This window comes from Denticeps clupeoides, unplaced genomic scaffold, assembly GCF_900700375.1.
Source record: "Denticeps clupeoides unplaced genomic scaffold, fDenClu1.1, whole genome shotgun sequence".
Lineage (NCBI taxonomy): Eukaryota > Metazoa > Chordata > Actinopteri > Clupeiformes > Denticipitidae > Denticeps > Denticeps clupeoides.
Window position 1 is genome coordinate 122,768 of NW_021630118.1, and position 15,333 is coordinate 138,100.

The 15,333-nt window shown below is 39.5% G+C and overlaps 18 non-coding genes across 18 annotated transcripts; 11 read left to right on the top strand and 7 right to left on the bottom strand.

The window, feature by feature from the left end:
- The first annotated feature begins 329 nt into the window (after nucleotides 1-329).
- LOC114783857 (U6 spliceosomal RNA) lies at nucleotides 330-436 on the top strand. The gene has a single exon (XR_003748614.1). It is a non-coding gene; the product is annotated as a U6 spliceosomal RNA (small nuclear RNA).
- A 934-nt stretch (nucleotides 437-1,370) lies between these two features.
- Nucleotides 1,371-1,477, top strand: LOC114783958 (U6 spliceosomal RNA). The gene has a single exon (XR_003748709.1). It is a non-coding gene; the product is annotated as a U6 spliceosomal RNA (small nuclear RNA).
- Nucleotides 1,478-2,891: 1,414 nt separating this feature from the next.
- On the bottom strand, nucleotides 2,892-3,051 carry LOC114783988 (U1 spliceosomal RNA). Its single transcript, XR_003748737.1, has one exon. It is a non-coding gene; the product is annotated as a U1 spliceosomal RNA (small nuclear RNA).
- A 371-nt stretch (nucleotides 3,052-3,422) lies between these two features.
- LOC114783902 (U6 spliceosomal RNA) lies at nucleotides 3,423-3,529 on the top strand. Its single transcript, XR_003748657.1, has one exon. It is a non-coding gene; the product is annotated as a U6 spliceosomal RNA (small nuclear RNA).
- A 1,417-nt stretch (nucleotides 3,530-4,946) lies between these two features.
- Nucleotides 4,947-5,106, bottom strand: LOC114783989 (U1 spliceosomal RNA). Its single transcript, XR_003748738.1, has one exon. It is a non-coding gene; the product is annotated as a U1 spliceosomal RNA (small nuclear RNA).
- A 371-nt stretch (nucleotides 5,107-5,477) lies between these two features.
- On the top strand, nucleotides 5,478-5,584 carry LOC114783936 (U6 spliceosomal RNA). The gene has a single exon (XR_003748688.1). It is a non-coding gene; the product is annotated as a U6 spliceosomal RNA (small nuclear RNA).
- A 420-nt stretch (nucleotides 5,585-6,004) lies between these two features.
- On the bottom strand, nucleotides 6,005-6,164 carry LOC114783997 (U1 spliceosomal RNA). The gene has a single exon (XR_003748746.1). It is a non-coding gene; the product is annotated as a U1 spliceosomal RNA (small nuclear RNA).
- Nucleotides 6,165-6,369: 205 nt separating this feature from the next.
- On the top strand, nucleotides 6,370-6,474 carry LOC114783944 (U6 spliceosomal RNA). The gene has a single exon (XR_003748696.1). It is a non-coding gene; the product is annotated as a U6 spliceosomal RNA (small nuclear RNA).
- Nucleotides 6,475-6,896: 422 nt separating this feature from the next.
- Nucleotides 6,897-7,056, bottom strand: LOC114783807 (U1 spliceosomal RNA). The gene has a single exon (XR_003748564.1). It is a non-coding gene; the product is annotated as a U1 spliceosomal RNA (small nuclear RNA).
- Nucleotides 7,057-7,896: 840 nt separating this feature from the next.
- On the bottom strand, nucleotides 7,897-8,060 carry LOC114783832 (U1 spliceosomal RNA). The gene has a single exon (XR_003748589.1). It is a non-coding gene; the product is annotated as a U1 spliceosomal RNA (small nuclear RNA).
- A 370-nt stretch (nucleotides 8,061-8,430) lies between these two features.
- Nucleotides 8,431-8,537, top strand: LOC114783846 (U6 spliceosomal RNA). Its single transcript, XR_003748603.1, has one exon. It is a non-coding gene; the product is annotated as a U6 spliceosomal RNA (small nuclear RNA).
- An 800-nt stretch (nucleotides 8,538-9,337) lies between these two features.
- On the top strand, nucleotides 9,338-9,444 carry LOC114783858 (U6 spliceosomal RNA). The gene has a single exon (XR_003748615.1). It is a non-coding gene; the product is annotated as a U6 spliceosomal RNA (small nuclear RNA).
- A 930-nt stretch (nucleotides 9,445-10,374) lies between these two features.
- LOC114783955 (U6 spliceosomal RNA) lies at nucleotides 10,375-10,481 on the top strand. The gene has a single exon (XR_003748706.1). It is a non-coding gene; the product is annotated as a U6 spliceosomal RNA (small nuclear RNA).
- A 1,415-nt stretch (nucleotides 10,482-11,896) lies between these two features.
- On the bottom strand, nucleotides 11,897-12,056 carry LOC114783990 (U1 spliceosomal RNA). Its single transcript, XR_003748739.1, has one exon. It is a non-coding gene; the product is annotated as a U1 spliceosomal RNA (small nuclear RNA).
- Nucleotides 12,057-12,427: 371 nt separating this feature from the next.
- Nucleotides 12,428-12,534, top strand: LOC114783937 (U6 spliceosomal RNA). The gene has a single exon (XR_003748689.1). It is a non-coding gene; the product is annotated as a U6 spliceosomal RNA (small nuclear RNA).
- Nucleotides 12,535-12,949: 415 nt separating this feature from the next.
- Nucleotides 12,950-13,113, bottom strand: LOC114783833 (U1 spliceosomal RNA). Its single transcript, XR_003748590.1, has one exon. It is a non-coding gene; the product is annotated as a U1 spliceosomal RNA (small nuclear RNA).
- A 370-nt stretch (nucleotides 13,114-13,483) lies between these two features.
- LOC114783847 (U6 spliceosomal RNA) lies at nucleotides 13,484-13,590 on the top strand. The gene has a single exon (XR_003748604.1). It is a non-coding gene; the product is annotated as a U6 spliceosomal RNA (small nuclear RNA).
- An 800-nt stretch (nucleotides 13,591-14,390) lies between these two features.
- On the top strand, nucleotides 14,391-14,497 carry LOC114783859 (U6 spliceosomal RNA). Its single transcript, XR_003748616.1, has one exon. It is a non-coding gene; the product is annotated as a U6 spliceosomal RNA (small nuclear RNA).
- The last annotated feature ends 836 nt before the right edge of the window (nucleotides 14,498-15,333 follow it).

A 15,333-nucleotide genomic window follows, 5' to 3' on the forward strand; every position in this document is an offset into this window, starting at 1 on the left:
CAGAGACCCAGACAGTGACATCACCACATGGAATAAACACACTGCCTGGAACCACGCCCCTTTTCCTGCATTGACCTGCCCACTTTGTGATGTTCCCATGACTCTTGACACCAATCAAATTATTCTTCTTTCTTTTCTACACAAACTGACCACACTTTAATCATGCACCTCCACAAGTTACCAGCCTCTTGCAAAATGCAATTAGGGTAACTAAGCATTTGCTCTCCAAATATTTTATCACATTTTTACACAATACTCCATACAAGGTCTTGGTGAGCAGAACAATGATATGGTCAGTATTATAAGTGGCAGCTGAGAAGCTGGTTGATGTGCTTGCTACGGCTGCACATATACTAAAATTGGATCGATACAGAGAAGATTAGCATGGCCCCTGCGAAAGGATGACACGCACATTCGTGAAGCGTTCCATATTTTGTTCTTTTTTTAATTAGACAAAGAGTCACTTGGGACTAGGAAGAGGTTGTACCAAGATTAGCATGGAACTTGCAAAAGATGACACACAAATCAGTGAAGTGCTCCATATTTTCAACTTTTTTTGATTGACAAATAGGAACTAGGGTTCCTTAGGAAAAGGGAGATGCTGTGCAAATTTCAAATGTTTATTTTATTTTCAAAGCAAACACACAGGGATAAAGACCATAAGAAGATCAGAAACTTTTCCAACTGCAACTGGTGTCAATGTATTGATGAAGTTGTTCATGTAGTGGACAATCTCAATCATTTGGTTTGATTAGAAGATCTGAAGCTGCTGTACATTTCTTTAGCTGACTCTAGGCCTGACTCAACGCAGACAATTGTGTTTGTGGTTTAGTTTTGAACAACATGCTTGTAAGAGGGTAAACGCAGTCTGCCGCTATCAGGAATGATGCAGTCTAGATGCCCACATATGGGGACTTTGTAGGAGTCCAATGCAGAGGTACAACCACAGTCTGGGAAGACCACATATTTGAGAATGAAATTTCCCCTTCCAAAAAAGCATGAACTATAATGAAATGGCAGAAGATTGCTGCCAGTACCTTAACAGATACCCAGACAGTGACATCACCACGTGTAATAAACAAACTGCCTGGAACCACGCCCCTTTCCTGCATTGACCTGCCCACTTCATGATGTTCCTATGACTCTTGACACCAATCAAATTATTCTTCTTACTTTGCTACACAAACTAAGAATACTTTAATCATGCACCTCCACAAGTTACCAGCCTCTTGGAAAATGCAATTATGGTAACTAAGCATTTGCTCTCCAAATATTTTATCACATTTTTACACAATACTCCATACAAGGTCTTGGTGAGCAGAACAATGATATGGTCAGTATTATAAGTGGCAGCTGAGAAGCTTGTTGATGTGCTTGCTACGGCTGCACATATACTAAAATTGGATCGATACAGAGAAGTTTAGCATGGCCCCTGCGAAAGGAAGACACGCAAATCCGTGAAGCATTCCATATTTTGTTCTTTTTTAATTAGACAAAGAGTCACTTGGGACTGGGAAGATGTTGTACCAAGATTAGCATGGAACTTGTAAAGGGATGACACACAAATCAGTGAAGTGCTCCATATTTTCAACTTTTTTTGATTGACAAATAGGAACTAGGGTTCCTTAGGAAAAGGGAGATGCTGTGCCAAATTCCAAATGTTTAGTTTTTTTTTTTTCAAAGCAAAAACACAAGGATGAACTCCATAAGAAGATCAGAAACATGTCCAACTGCATCTGGTGTCAATATATTAATGAAGTTGCTCATGTAGTGGACAATCTCAATCATTTCGTATGATAAGAAAAACTGAAGCTGCTGTAGATTTCTTTAGCTGACACTAGGACTGACTACACAGACAATTGTGTTTGTGGTTTAGTTTTGAACAACATGCTTGTGAGAGGGTAAACGCAGTCTGTCGCTATCAGGAATGATGCAGTCTAGATGCCCACATATTGGGATTTTGTAGGAGTCAAAACTAGCAAAATGCAAAGGTACAACCTCAGTCTGTGAAGACCTTATAATTGAGAATGAAATTTCCCCTTCCAAAAAAGCATGAACTATAATGAAATGGCAGAAGATGGCTGCCAGTACCTTAACAGAGACCCAGACAGTGACATCACCACATGGAATAAACACACTGACTGGAACCACGCCCCTTTCCTGCATTGACCTGCCCACTTTGTGATGTTCCCATGACTCTTGACACCAATCAAATTATTCATCTTTCTTTGCTACACAAACTGACCACACTTTAATCATGCACCTCTACAAGTTAACAGCCTCTTGGAAAATGCAATTAGGGTAACTAATCATTTGCTCTCTAAATATTTTATCACATTTTTACACAATACTCCATACAAGGTCTTGGTGAGCAGAACAATGATATGGTCAGTATTATAAGTGGCAGCTGAGAAGCTGGTTGATGTGCTTGCTACGGCTGCACATATACTAAAATTGTGAAGCGTTCCGTATTTTGTTCTTTTTTAATTAGACAAAGAGTCACTTGGGACTAGGAAGATGTTGTACCAAGATTAGCATGGAACTTGTAAAGGGATGACACACAAATCAGTGAAGTGCTCCATATTTTCAACTTTTTTTGATTGACAAATAGGAACTAGGGTTCCTTGGGAAAAGGGAGTTGCTGTGCCAAATTTTAAATATTTATTTTATTTTCAAAGCAAACACACAGGGATAAAGACCATAAGAAGATCAGAAACTTTTCCAAATGCAACTGGTGTCAATGTATTAATGAAGTTGCTCATGTAGTGGACAATCTCAATCATTTGGTAAGATTAGAAGATCTGAAGCTGCTGTACATTTCTTTAGCTGACTCTAGGACTGACTCTACGCAGACAATTGTGTTTATGGTTTAGTTGTGAACAAAATGCTTGTGAGAGTGTAAACGCAGTCTGTCGCTATCAGGAATGATGCAGTCTAGATGCCCACATATGGGGACTTTGTAGGAGTCAGCACTAGCAAAATGCAGAGGTACAACCACAGTCTGGGAAGACCACATATTTGAGAATGAAATTTCCCCTTCCAAAAAAGCATGAACTATAACGAAATGGCAGAAGATTGCTGCCAGTACCTTAACAGAGACCCAGACAGTGACATCACCATGTGGAATAAACACACTGCCTGGAACCACGCCCCTTTTCCTGCATTGACCTGCCCACTTCATGATGTTCCTATGACTCTTGACACCAATCAAATTATTCTTCTTACTTTGCTACACAAACTAAGAATACTTTAATCATGCACCTCCACAAGTTACCAGCCTCTTGGAAAATGCAATTAGGGTAACTAAGCATTTGCTCTCTAAATATTTTATCAAATTTTTACACAATACTCCATACAAGGTCTTGGTGAGCAGAACAATGATTTGGTCAGTATTATAAGTGGCAGCCGAGAAGCTTGTTGATGTGCTTGCTACGGCTGCACATATACTAAAATTGGATCGATACAGAGAAGATTAGCATGGCCCCTGCGAAAGGATGACACGCAAATCCGTGAAGCGTTCCATATTTTGTTCTTTTTTAATTAGACAAAGAGTCACTTGGTACTAGGAAGATGTTGTACAAAGATTAGCATGGAACTTGTAAAGGGATGACACACAAATCAGTGAAGTGCTCCATATTTTCAACTTCTTTTGATTGACAAATAGGAACTAGGGTTCCTTGGGAAAAGGGAGATGCTGTACCAAATTCCAAATGTTCAGTTTTTTTTATTTTCAAAGCAAACACACAGGGATGAATACCACAAGAAGATCAGAAACATGTCCAACTGCAACTGGTGTCAATGTATTAATGAAGTTGCTCATGTAGTGGACAATCTCAATCATTTGGTAAGATAAGAAGAACTGAAGCTACTGTACATTTCTTTAGCTGACTCTAGGCCTGACTCTACACAGACAATTGTGTTTGTGGTTTAGTTGTGAACAACATGCTTGTGAGAGGGTAAACGCAGTCTGCCGCTATCAGGAATGATGCAGTCTAGATGCCCACATATGAGGACTTTGTAGGAGTCAGCACTAGCAAAATGCAGAGGTACAAACTCAGTCTGGGAAGACCACCAATTTTAGAATGAAATTTCCCCTTCCAAAAAAGCATGAACTATAATGAAATGGCAGAAGATTGCTGCCAGTACCTTAACAGAGACCCAGACAGTGACATCACCACATGGAATAAACACACTGACTGGAACCACGCCCCTTTCCTGCATTGACCTGCCCACTTTGTGATGTTCCCATGACTCTTGACACCAATCAAATTATTCATCTTTCTTTGCTACACAAACTGACCACACTTTAATCATGCACCTCTACAAGTTAACAGCCTCTTGGAAAATGCAATTAGGGTAACTAATCATTTGCTCTCTAAATATTTTATCACATTTTTACACAATACTCCATACAAGGTCTTGGTGAGCAGAACAATGATATGGTCAGTATTATAAGTGGCAGCTGAGAAGCTGGTTGATGTGCTTGCTACGGCTGCACATATACTAAAATTGTGAAGCGTTCCGTATTTTGTTCTTTTTTAATTAGACAAAGAGTCACTTGGGACTAGGAAGATGTTGTACCAAGATTAGCATGGAACTTGTAAAGGGATGACACACAAATCAGTGAAGTGCTCCATATTTTCAACTTTTTTTGATTGACAAATAGGAACTAGGGTTCCTTGGGAAAAGGGAGTTGCTGTGCCAAATTTTAAATATTTATTTTATTTTCAAAGCAAACACACAGGGATAAAGACCATAAGAAGATCAGAAACTTTTCCAAATGCAACTGGTGTCAATGTATTAATGAAGTTGCTCATGTAGTGGACAATCTCAATCATTTGGTAAGATTAGAAGATCTGAAGCTGCTGTACATTTCTTTAGCTGACTCTAGGACTGACTCTACGCAGACAATTGTGTTTGTGGTTTAGTTGTGAACAAAATGCTTGTGAGAGTGTAAACGCAGTCTGTCGCTATCAGGAATGATGCAGTCTAGATGCCCACATATGGGGACTTTGTAGGAGTCAGCACTAGCAAAATGCAGAGGTACAACCACAGTCTGGGAAGACCACATATTTGAGAATGAAATTTCCCCTTCCAAAAAAGCATGAACTATAATGAAATGGCAGAAGATTGCTGCCAGTACCTTAACAGAGACCCAGACAGTGACATCACCATGTGGAATAAACACACTGCCTGGAACCACGCCCCTTTTCCTGCATTGACCTGCCCACTTCATGATGTTCCTATGACTCTTGACACCAATCAAATTATTCTTCTTACTTTGCTACACAAACTAAGAATACTTTAATCATGCACCTCCACAAGTTACCAGCCTCTTGGAAAATGCAATTAGGGTAACTAAGCATTTGCTCTCTAAATATTTTATCAAATTTTTACACAATACTCCATACAAGGTCTTGGTGAGCAGAACAATGATTTGGTCAGTATTATAAGTGGCAGCCGAGAAGCTTGTTGATGTGCTTGCTACGGCTGCACATATACTAAAATTGGATCGATACAGAGAAGATTAGCATGGCCCCTGCGAAAGAATGACACGCAAATCCGTGAAGCGTTCCATATTTTGTTCTTTTTTAATTAGACAAAGAGTCACTTGGTACTAGGAAGAGGTTGTACAAAGATTAGCATGGAACTTGTAAAGGGATGACACACAAATCAGTGAAGTGCTCCATATTTTCAACTTCTTTTGATTGACAAATAGGAACTAGGGTTCCTTGGGAAAAGGGAGATGCTGTACCAAATTCCAAATGTTCAGTTTTTTTTATTTTCAAAGCAAACACACAGGGATGAATACCACAAGAAGATCAGAAACATGTCCAACTGCAACTGGTGTCAAGGTATTAATGAAGTTGCTCATGTAGTGGACAATCTCAATCATTTGGTAAGATAAGAAGAACTGAAGCTACTGTACATTTCTTTAGCTGACTCTAGGCCTGACTCTACACAGACAATTGTGTTTGAGGTTTAGTTGTGAACAACATGCTTGTGAGAGGGTAAACGCAGTCTGCCGCTATCAGGAATGATGCAGTCTAGATGCCCACATATGGGGACTTTGTAGGAGTCAGCACTAGCAAATTGCAGAGGTACAAACTCAGTCTGGGAAGACCACCAATTTTAGAATGAAATTTCCCCTGCCAAAAAAGCATGAACTATAATGAAATGGCAGAAGATGGCTGCCAGTACCTTAACAGAGACCCAGACAGTGACATCACCACGTGGAATAAACACACTATCTGGAACCACGCCCCTTTCCTGCATTGACCTGCCCACTTTGTGATGTTCCCATGACTCTTGACACCAATCAAATTATTCTTCTTTCTTTTCTACACAATCTAACAGTACTTTTATCATGCACCTCCACAAGTTACATATACTAAAATTGGATCGATACAGAGAAGATTAGCATGGCCCCTGCGAAAGGATGACACGCAAATCCGTGAAGCGTTCCATATTTTGTTCTTTTTTAATTAGACAAAGAGTCACTTGGGACTAGGAAGATGTTGTACCAAGATTAGCATGGAACTTGCAAAAAGATGACACACAAATCAGTGAAGTGCTCCATATTTTCAACTTTTTTTGATTGACAAATAGGAACTAGGGTTCCTTAGGAAAAGGAAGATGCTGTGCCAAATTCCAAATGTTTCGTTTTTTTTTTTTTTTCAAAGCAATAACACAAGGATGAACACCATAAGAAGGTCAGAAACATGTCCAACTGCATCTGGTGTCAATGTATTAATGAAGTTGCTCATGTAGTGGACAATCTCAATCATTTGGTATGATAAGAAGAACTGAAGCTGCTGTACATTTCTTTAGCTGACTCTAGGCCTGACTCTACGCAGACAATTGTGTTTGTGGTTTAGTTTTGAACAACATGCTAGTGAGAGGGTAAACAAAGTCTGTCGCTATCAGGAATGATGCAGTCTAGATGCCCACATATGGGGATTTTGTAGGAGTCAAAACTAGCAAAATGCAAAGGTACAACCACAGTCTGGGAAGACCACATATTTGAGAATGAAATTTCCCCTGCCAAAAAAGCATGAACTATAATGAAATGGCAGAAGATTGCTGCCAGTACCTTAACAGAGACCCAGACAGTGACATCACCACGTGGAATAAACACGCTGCCTGGAACCACGCCCCTTTCCTGCATTGACCTGCCCACTTTGTGATGTTCCTCTGACTCTTGACAACAATCAAATTATTCTTCTTACTTTGCTACACAAACTAAGAATACTTTAATCATGCACCTCCACAAGTTACCAGCCTCTTGGAAAATGCAATTAGGGTAACTAAGCATTTGCTCTCTAAATATTTTATCAAATTTTTACACAATACTCCATACAAGGTCTTGGTAAGCAGAACAATGATATGGTCAGTATTATAAGTGGCAGCTGAGAAGCTTGTTGATGTGCTTGCTACGGCTGCACATATACTAAAATTGTGAAGCGTTCCGTATTTTGTTCTTTTTTAATTAGACAAAGAGTCACTTGGGACTAGGAAGATGTTGTACCAAGATTAGCATGGAACTTGTAAAGGGATGACACACAAATCAGTGAAGTGCTCCATATTTTCAACTTTTTTTGATTGACAAATAGGAACTAGGGTTCCTTGGGAAAAGGAAGATGCTGTGCCAAATTCCAAATGTTTCGTTTTTTTTTTTTTTTCAAAGCAATAACACAAGGATGAATACCATAAGAAGGTCAGAAACATATCCAACTGCAACTGGTGTCAAGGTATTAATGAAGTTGCTCATGTAGTGGACAATCTCAATCATTTCGTATGATAAGAAGAACTGAAGCTGCTGTACATTTCTTTAGCTGACTCTAGGACGTACTCTACGCAGACAATTAAGTTTGTGGTTTAGTTTTGAACAACATGCTTGTAAGAGGGTAAACGCAGTCTGCCGCTATCAGGAATGATGCAGTCTAGATGCCCACATATTGGGATTTTGTAGGAGTCAAAACTAGCAAAATGCAAAGGTCCCACCTCAGTCTGGGAAGACCACATATTTGAGAATGAAATTTCCCCTTCCAAAAAAGCATGAACTATAATGAAATGGCAGAAGATGGCTGCCAGTACCTTAACAGAGACCCAGACAGTGACATCACCACGTGGAATAAACACACTGCCTGGAACCACGCCCCTTTCCTGCATTGACCTGCCCACTTTGTGATGTTCCTTTGACTCTTGACACCAATCAAATTATTCTTCTTTCTTTGCTACACAAACTGACCATACTTTAATGATGCACCTCCACAAGTTACCAGCCTCTTGGAAATTGCATTTAGGGTAACAAAGCATTTGCTCTCCAAATATTTTATCACATTTTTACAAAATTCTCCATACAAGGTCTTGGTGAGCAGAACAATGATATGGTCAGTATTATAAGTGGCAGCGGAGGAGCTTGTTGATGTGCTTGCTACGGCTGCACATATACTAAAATTGGATCGATACAGAGAAGATTAGCATGGCCCCTGCGAAAGGATGACACGCAAATTCGTGAAGCGTTCCATATTTTGTTCTTTTTTAATTAGACAAAGAGTCACTTGGGACTAGGAAGATGTTGTACCAAGATTAGCATGGAACTTGCAAAAAGATGACCCACAAATTAGTGAAGTGCTCCATATTTTCAACTTTTTTTGATTGACAAATAGGAACTAGGGTTCCTTAGGAAAAGGAAGATGCTGTGACAAATTCCAAATGTTTCTTTTATTTTCAAAGCAAACACACAGCGATAAAGACCATAAGAAGATCAGAAACTTTTCAAACTGCAACTGGTGTCAATGTATTGATGAAGTTGTTCATGTAGTGGACAATCTCAATCATGCAGTCTAGATGCCCACATATTGGGATTTTGTAGGAGTCAAAACTAGCAAAATGCAAAGGTACAACCTCAGTCTGTGAAGACCTTATAATTGAGAATGAAATTTCCCCTTCCAAAAAAGCATGAACTATAATGAAATGGCAGAAGATGGCTGCCAGTACCTTAACAGAGACCCAGACAGTGACATCACCACGTGGAATAAACACACTGCCTGGAACCACGCCCCTTTTCCTGCATTGACCTGCCCACTTTGTGATGTTCCCATGACTCTTGACACCAATCAAATTATTCATCTTTCTTTGCTACACAAACTGACCACACTTTAATCATGCACCTCCACAAGTTAACAGCCTCTTGGAAAATGCAATTAGGGTAACTAAGCATTTGCTCTCCAAATATTTTATCACATTTTTACACAATACTCCATACAAGGTCTTGGTGAGCAGAACAATGATATGGTCAGTATTATAAGTGGCAGCGGAGGAGCTGGTTGATGTGCTTGCTACGGCTGCACATATACTAAAATTGGATCGATACAGAGAAGATTAGCATGGCCCCTGCGAAAGGATGACACGCACATTCGTGAAGCGTTCCATATTTTGTTCTTTTTTAATTAGACAAAGAGTCACTTGGGACTAGGAAGAGGTTGTACCAAGATTAGCATGGAACTTGCAAAAAGATGACACACAAATCAGTGAAGTCCTCCATATTTTCAACTTTTTTTGATTGACAAATAGGAACTAGGGTTTCTTTAGGAAAAGGGAGATGCTGTGCCAAATTTCAAATGTTTATTTTATTTTCAAAGCAAACACACAGGGATAAAGACCATAAGAAGATCAGAAACTTTTCCAACTGCAACTGGTGTCAATGTATTGATGAAGTTGTTCATGTAGTGGACAATCTCAATCATTTGGTATGATTAGAAGATCTGAAGCTGCTGTACATTTCTTTAGCTGACTCTAGGCCTGACTCAACGCAGACAATTGTGTTTGTGGTTTAGTTTTGAACAACATGCTTGTAAGAGGGTAAACGCAGTCTGCCGCTATCAGGAATGATGCAGTCTAGATGCCCACATATGGGGACTTTGTAGGAGTCAGGAGTACAACCACAGTCTGGGAAGACCACATATTTGAGAATGAAATTTCCCCTTCCAAAAAAGCATGAACTATAATGAAATGGCAGAAGATTGCTGCCAGTACCTTAACAGATACCCAGACAGTGACATCACCACGTGGAATAAACAAACTGCCTGGAACCACGCCCCTTTCCTGCATTGACCTGCCCACTTCATGATGTTCCTATGACTCTTGACACCAATCAAATTATTCTTCTTACTTTGCTACACAAACTAAGAATACTTTAATCATGCACCTCCACAAGTTACCAGCCTCTTGGAAAATGCAATTATGGTAACTAAGCATTTGCTCTCTAAATATTTTATCACACTTTTACACAATACTCCATACAAGGTCTTGGTGAGCAGAACAATGATATGGTCAGTATTATAAGTGGCAGCTGAGAAGCTTGTTGATGTGCTTGCTACGGCTGCACATATACTAAAATTGGATCGATACAGAGAAGTTTAGCATGGCCCCTGCGAAAGGAAGACACGCAAATCCGTGAAGCGTTCCATATTTTGTTCTTTTTTAATTAGACAAAGAGTCACTTGGGACTGGGAAGATGTTGTACCAAGATTAGCATGGAACTTGTAAAGGGATGACACACAAATCAGTGAAGTGCTCCATATTTTCAACTTTTTTTGATTGACAAATAGGAACTAGGGTTCCTTAGGAAAAGGGAGATGCTGTGCCAAATTCCAAATGTTTAGTTTTTTTTTTTTTCAAAGCAAAAACACAAGGATGAACTCCATAAGAAGATCAGAAACATGTCCAACTGCATCTGGTGTCAATATATTAATGAAGTTGCTCATGTAGTGGACAATCTCAATCATTTCGTATGATAAGAAAAACTGAAGCTGCTGTAGATTTCTTTAGCTGACACTAGGACTGACTACACAGACAATTGTGTTTGTGGTTTAGTTTTGAACAACATGCTTGTGAGAGGGTAAACGCAGTCTGTCGCTATCAGGAATGATGCAGTCTAGATGCCCACATATTGGGATTTTGTAGGAGTCAAAACTAGCAAAATGCAAAGGTACAACCTCAGTCTGTGAAGACCTTATAATTGAGAATGAAATTTCCCCTTCCAAAAAAGCATGAACTATAATGAAATGGCAGAAGATGGCTGCCAGTACCTTAACAGAGACCCAGACAGTGACATCACCACGTGGAATAAACACACTGACTGGTACCACGCCCCTTTCCTGCATTGACCTGCCCACTTTGTGATGTTCCTCTGACTCTTGACACCAATCAAATTATTCATCTTTCTTTGCTACACAAACTGACCACACTTTAATCATGCACCTCTACAAGTTAACAGCCTCTTGGAAAATGCAATTAGGGTAACTAATCATTTGCTCTCTAAATATTTTATCACATTTTTACACAATACTCCATACAAGGTCTTGGTGAGCAGAACAATGATATGGTCAGTATTATAAGTGGCAGCCGAGAAGCTTGTTGATGTGCTTGCTACGGCTGCACATATACTAAAATTGTGAAGCGTTCCGTATTTTGTTCTTTTTTAATTAGACAAAGAGTCACTTGGGACTAGGAAGATGTTGTACCAAGATTAGCATGGAACTTGTAAAGGGATGACACACAAATCAGTGAAGTGCTCCATATTTTCAACTTTTTTTGATTGACAAATAGGAACTAGGGTTCCTTGGGAAAAGGGAGTTGCTGTGCCAAATTTTAAATATTTATTTTATTTTCAAAGCAAACACACAGGGATAAAGACCATAAGAAGATCAGAAACTTTTCCAAATGCAACTGGTGTCAATGTATTAATGAAGTTGCTCATGTAGTGGACAATCTCAATCATTTGGTAAGATTAGAAGATCTGAAGCTGCTGTACATTTCTTTAGCTGACTCTAGGACTGACTCTACGCAGACAATTGTGTTTATGGTTTAGTTGTGAACAAAATGCTTGTGAGAGTGTAAACGCAGTCTGTCGCTATCAGGAATGATGCAGTCTAGATGCCCACATATGGGGACTTTGTAGGAGTCAGCACTAGCAAAATGCAGAGGTACAACCACAGTCTGGGAAGACCACATATTTGAGAATGAAATTTCCCCTTCCAAAAAAGCATGAACTATAACGAAATGGCAGAAGATTGCTGCCAGTACCTTAACAGAGACCCAGACAGTGACATCACCATGTGGAATAAACACACTGCCTGGAACCACGCCCCTTTTCCTGCATTGACCTGCCCACTTCATGATGTTCCTATGACTCTTGACACCAATCAAATTATTCTTCTTACTTTGCTACACAAACTAAGAATACTTTAATCATGCACCTCCACAAGTTACCAGCCTCTTGGAAAATGCCATTAGGGTAACTAAGCATTTGCTCTCTAAATATTTTATCAAATTTTTACACAATACTCCATACAAGGTCTTGGTGAGCAGAACAATGATTTGGTCAGTATTATAAGTGGCAGCCGAGAAGCTTGTTGATGTGCTTGCTACGGCTGCACATATACTAAAATTGGATCGATACAGAGAAGATTAGCATGGCCCCTGCGAAAGAATGACACGCAAATCCGTGAAGCGTTCCATATTTTGTTCTTTTTTAATTAGACAAAGAGTCACTTGGTACTAGGAAGATGTTGTACAAAGATTAGCATGGAACTTGTAAAGGGATGACACACAAATCAGTGAAGTGCTCCATATTTTCAACTTTTTTGATTGACAAATAGGAACTAGGGTTCCTTGGGAAAAGGAAGATGCTGTGCCAAATTCCAAATGTTCAGTTTATTTTATTTTCAAAGCAAACACACAGGGATGAATACCATAAGAAGGTCAGAAACATATCCAACTGCAACTGGTGTCAAGGTATTAATGAAGTTGCTCATGTAGTGGACAATCTCAATCATTTCGTATGATAAGAAGAACTGAAGCTGCTGTACATTTCTTTAGCTGACTCTAGGACGTACTCTACGCAGACAATTAAGTTTGTGGTTTAGTTTTGAACAACATGCTTGTAAGAGGGTAAACGCAGTCTGCCGCTATCAGGAATGATGCAGTCTAGATGCCCACATATTGGGATTTTGTAGGAGTCAAAACTAGCAAAATGCAAAGGTCCCACCTCAGTCTGGGAAGACCACATATTTGAGAATGAAATTTCCCCTTCCAAAAAAGCATGAACTATAATGAAATGACAGAAGATGGCTGCCAGTACCTTAACAGAGACCCAGACAGTGACATCACCACGTGGAATAAACACACTGCCTGGAACCACGCCCCTTTCCTGCATTGACCTGCCCACTTTGTGATGTTCCTTTGACTCTTGACACCAATCAAATTATTCTTCTTTCTTTGCTACACAAACTGACCATACTTTAATGATGCACCTCCACAAGTTACCAGCCTCTTGGAAATTGCATTTAGGGTAACAAAGCATTTGCTCTCCAAATATTTTATCACATTTTTACAAAATTCTCCATACAAGGTCTTGGTGAGCAGAACAATGATATGGTCAGTATTATAAGTGGCAGCGGAGGAGCTTGTTTATGTGCTTGCTACGGCTGCACATATACTAAAATTGGATCGATACAGAGAAGATTAGCATGGCCCCTGCGAAAGGATGACACGCAAATTCGTGAAGCGTTCCATATTTTGTTCTTTTTTAATTAGACAAAGAGTCACTTGGGACTAGGAAGATGTTGTACCAAGATTAGCATGGAACTTGCAAAAGGATGACCCACAAATTAGTGAAGTGCTCCATATTTTCAACTTTTTTTGATTGACAAATAGGAACTAGGGTTCCTTAGGAAAAGGAAGATGCTGTGCCAAATTCCAAATGTTTCTTTTATTTTCAAAGCAAACACACAGCGATAAAGACCATAAGAAGATCAGAAACTTTTCAAACTGCAACTGGTGTCAATGTATTGATGAAGTTGTTCATGTAGTGGACAATCTCAATCATGCAGTCTAGATGCCCACATATTGGGATTTTGTAGGAGTCAAAACTAGCAAAATGCAGAGGTACAACCTCAGTCTGTGAAGACCTTATAATTGAGAATGAAATTTCCCCTTCCAAAAAAGCATGAACTATAATGAAATGGCAGAAGATGGCTGCCAGAACCTTAACAGAGACCCAGACAGTGACATCACCACATGGAATAAACACACTGCCTGGAACCACGCCCCTTTTCCTGCATTGACCTGCCCACTTTGTGATGTTCCCATGACTCTTGACACCAATCAAATTATTCATCTTTCTTTGCTACACAAACTGACCACACTTTAATCATGCACCTCCACAAGTTAACAGCCTCTTGGAAAATGCAATTAGGGTAACTAAGCATTTGCTCTCCAAATATTTTATCACATTTTTACACAATACTCCATACAAGGTCTTGGTGAGCAGAACAATGATATGGTCAGTATTATAAGTGGCAGCTGAGAAGCTGGTTGATGTGCTTGCTACGGCTGCACATATACTAAAATTGGATCGATACAGAGAAGATTAGCATGGCCCCTGCGAAAGGATGACACGCACATTCGTGAAGCGTTCCATATTTTGTTCTTTTTTAATTAGACAAAGAGTCACTTGGGACTAGGAAGAGGTTGTACCAAGATTAGCATGGAACTTGCAAAAAGATGACACACAAATCATTGAAGTCCTCCATATTTTCAACTTTTTTTGATTGACAAATAGGAACTAGGGTTTCTTTAGGAAAAGGGAGATGCTGTGCCAAATTTCAAATGTTTATTTTATTTTCAAAGCAAACACACAGGGATAAAGACCATAAGAAGATCAGAAACTTTTCCAACTGCAACTGGTGTCAATGTATTGATGAAGTTGTTCATGTAGTGGACAATCTCAATCATTTGGTATGATTAGAAGATCTGAAGCTGCTGTACATTTCTTTAGCTGACACTAGGCCTGACTCAACGCAGACAATTGTGTTTGTGGTTTAGTTTTGAACAACATGCTTGTAAGAGGGTAAACGCAGTCTGCCGCTATCAGGAATGATGCAGTCTAGATGCCCACATATGGGGACTTTGTAGGAGTCAGGAGTACAACCACAGTCTGGGAAGACCACATATTTGAGAATGAAATTTCCCCTTCCAAAAAAGCATGAACTATAATGAAATGGCAGAAGATTGCTGCCAGTACCTTAACAGATACCCAGACAGTGACATCACCACGTGTAATAAACAAACTGCCTGGAACCACGCCCCTTTCCTGCATTGACCTGCCCACTTCATGATGTTCCTATGACTCTTGACACCAATCAAATTATTCTTCTTACTTTGCTACACAAACTAAGAATACTTTAATCATGCACCTCCACAAGTTACCAGCCTCTTGGAAAATGCAATTATGGTAACTAAGCATTTGCTCTCCAAATATTT